This window comes from Emys orbicularis, chromosome 2, assembly GCF_028017835.1.
Source record: "Emys orbicularis isolate rEmyOrb1 chromosome 2, rEmyOrb1.hap1, whole genome shotgun sequence".
Classification (NCBI taxonomy): Eukaryota; Metazoa; Chordata; order Testudines; family Emydidae; genus Emys; species Emys orbicularis.
The window spans coordinates 205,353,220-205,356,822 of record NC_088684.1 but is presented as its reverse complement, the minus strand read 5'-3'; positions in this window follow the sequence as shown (position 1 = coordinate 205,356,822).

Genomic DNA, 3,603 nt, shown 5'->3' with positions numbered 1-3,603 from the left:
CGGTGGGAGCCGCCCCTACAGTACAGGGAGGGGGGAAGTAGGCGGGACCCCGCCGAGCCACGCCAGGGCGGTGTCCGCCTGCGGAGGGGGGAAGAGGGGCGAGTTAGGGGCGTCACACACCAATCCCCCCCACGCAACAAGGGCCGCGACCCCCCTCCCAGGCTCCCCCCGAGGCCGGTAACCAGGGCAGGGGGCAGATCCCAGTGACTGGGAGCCGAGCCCAGCGCTCGTGCGAGGCCTGGTCAAACTCAGCGACCCCCGGGCGCGGCCTGCATCCCCCTCCCCGCAAACAGCAGCGACGGGCCCCGACCCGCCCGTACCGAGCCCGGCCGCGCGCTCCCGAGAACCCGGCGGCGGCTCAGCCTGTCCGGGAGCTGTTCCGTTGGCGTAAAATGGAGACCGGAAGTGGTTCGCCTCCCTCCGCCTGCGGCTCCCCGTGCGCGGCGCCAGGGGGCGCTGGGGGGTGGCGAACTGAGCATGCGCACTCCCCCCAGCGAGGAGAGACCGCTGCATTCCCCCATCTCCGGGCCTGCTCTTGGCCAAGCCCCACCCAGGATATCCAATAGGGCCGCACCAGCCCTGTTGGGGCCAGGGAAACCCAGTCACTCCACCTTGGAGCCAAGGAAAAGGGCGCCCCCTGCTGCTGGGGGGCAGCAGGGCCTCAGAGGGGGCTGTTCACACAGGCTGCAACCAAAGCCCCTGAGAACCAAGAGCTACAGCAAGGCACCTTCCCTGGAGCTTTCTGAAGTCGTATCTGCTCTGGGACGAGGGTGGGAGAAAATCCCCAGCTCGCTCCAGCCCCCAGAGCTCCATGCCCTCTGCAACAAGTGTTTGGTCTTTGGCTAGTGCTCCGTACAGGGGGCTGCTAGGTACTATCATCATACAAATACACCTCTACCTCAATATAACGCTGTCCTCGGGAGCCAAAAAATCTTACCGTGTTATAGGTGAAACCGATTTATATTGAACTTGCTTTGATCCACCGGAGCGCACAGCCCCGCCCCCCCGGAGCACTGCTTTACCGCGTTATATCCGAATTCGTGTTATATCGGGTCGCGTTATATCGGGGTAGAGGTGTAATAACAAAAGCATCGAATACAACGGAGTGTGTATCAGGAGCAAACCAGCTCTGTGTGCTCTAGAGACATTTGCACCAGCAAAGTTGTGTCCACCTAATTATTATGCCAATGCAAATTTTTCTAACGCACAGTGGGCAGGCTGTGCTAATATGACCAATATAACAAATGAAAGTGTACCAGAGTCCCTATTACACTGGTTGAAAACTTGTTGCACATTTTGCTCCTGTAAACAGGGTTTGTGACACAGGATGTGAGTTGTCAGCAAACCTCAATGTCAGTATGCCACTGAACAAAATGACTTCAAGAGTAGACTATATCAGGGGTTCTCAAACTTCCTTGCACCACAATCCCCTTTTGACAACATAAATTACTACACGACCCCAGGAGGGGGGACCAAAGCCTAAGCCCACCTGAGTCCCGCCACCCGGGCTGGGGGGCGAGGCAGGGTGCAAAGTCCAATCCCCGCCATGCTGGTTGGGAGAGCCAAAGCCCAAGGGCTTCAGCTGCAGGAGGGGGGGCCCATAACCTGAGCCTCGCCACCCAGAGCTGAAGCCGTTGGGCTTTGGCCCTGGGCAGTGGGCCTCGGGCGTTGGTCCCAGGCCCCAGCAAGTCTAACTCTAGTCCTGGCGACCCCATTAAAATGGGGTTGCAACCCACTTTGGGGTCCCAGCCCACAGTTGTAGAAGCCCTGGACTATATTAAATGGTGTCTTTTTCAAATAAATTAAAAGAATTCTACCTGGCATAGTGTGATAGAATGTACCCATGTCCACACCCTACCCACTATTGTAATAATCTTTGTACAAAGTATGCCTTATGAGATATTATTTGAAAACTCATAATTTGCTGGTTATTATTGTCCTGGTAAAATGTGTGTGACAATGTTGTATGTGAAGTTATAAGATTCCACTCTATGGTGTTATTAACACACATTCCAAACTGAGGTTGGCAAATAGGTCTGTCTCAAACAAGCAAAGGAATGTGTGCTCTACTTAAGCTGCATTTAAGCAGTAACAGAGTCATCAAGCAGAAAGGGAAACAAAGGAAGCTCAGCCTGGTGTGGAAAAAGCAGCAGAGAACTTCCTTTCCTTTGTCTCTTGGTACCTATCTGGAAATGTTTTTCAAGAAGGGCACTGAAAATACAAAAAGCAAGGACAAACACCCCAATGCGCCCCCCCCCCTCCGCCCATTGCATTCATGACACCTGAAGCGACAAAGAAGCATTCATTGGATCCTGGAAGAAGGGGTCCTGATCTAAGAAATCTGGTTAGTAAGACTGCTGAAAGCATATGTTGAGAAAGCTTTGCTTTGACTTTAACATAGTTTGTTAAGTTAGGCACGAATTGCGTTTTATCTTTAGTTTTCTTGTAAACATTTCTGACATTGATGCCTCATTACTTATACTCACTTAAAATCTCTCTCTTTGTAGTTAATAAACTTGTTTTATCTAATCCAGTGTGTTTAAATTTAAGTGTTTTGGAAACTCCATTTGGGGTGGCAAGTTCTGTGCATATTATTTCTATTAAAGAAATAATGGACTTTATATAAACTTGTCCAGGAGAGGGCTTGGCAGTACATTTTGCCATACATTTTGGGTGTTGGGGTCACCCTGCAGTATAACCAAGACTGGTGAGAGCCAGAGTGTAATCCAAGTGTGGCTGGCAGGCTGTGGTTGCACACAGACACTCAGGGTGTGGCTTGCATGCTGGAAGGCTGTTTGTGAATGGCCCAGATGGGAACTCCTTCAGCAAAGCATCATATGGCACCCAAGGTTACAGGGAAGAGGTGACACAGCTGCTCATTAGTCTAGATTGTATCCTAGTATGTCACACAGACTTGTACAGCTCCCATCACTGTAACATGTGATCAGTTGATGATGTGAGGATAACTATCATCCCTTTACAGATGGAGAACTGAGGCAGACAGAGGGTGACTTGCCAAAGGAAGTGTGTGGCACAGCTGGGAAACCCTCGTTTCCCTAGCCCCAGCCTAGCGTCATAACAACTGGATCATATTTTCTCCATTTCAGTTTCTGAGAGATCATCCTTTAAATAGTATGTCCTGATTATAAAAAAAATAAAAATTGAATAGGTTTTGTGACCACCCGTTACAATTGTTAAGGGACTCTACAGTAAGAGACAACCTGACTGACTAGACAGGGAAAACAGTAAATCATCTATACACAAAAGTGCTGTCAAATGCATATTGTAAACAAATTAAGAAAAAAAGAGTTTTGTTAACTTTTTGCAGTTATAGTAACCTTCACTGTAACTACAGAAGGTCCAAAATTTTCAACCAATATTTTCAATTCAACTGTCACTTTAAGGCAAAGGAATAACACCTTTGATGAATCTCAACAGTATAAACAAGGACTTTAACACAGAAAGGTTTGCTGGCTTACAGGTGAGCCTCAGAAACTACAGTGCATACAGGAAAAGATAAGAAAGGACCTAATGAAATAATGTGAACACCAGAGGCTCAATTCTCCCATTGAAGTCAAACCTGGATCAAACCACCACTGATCT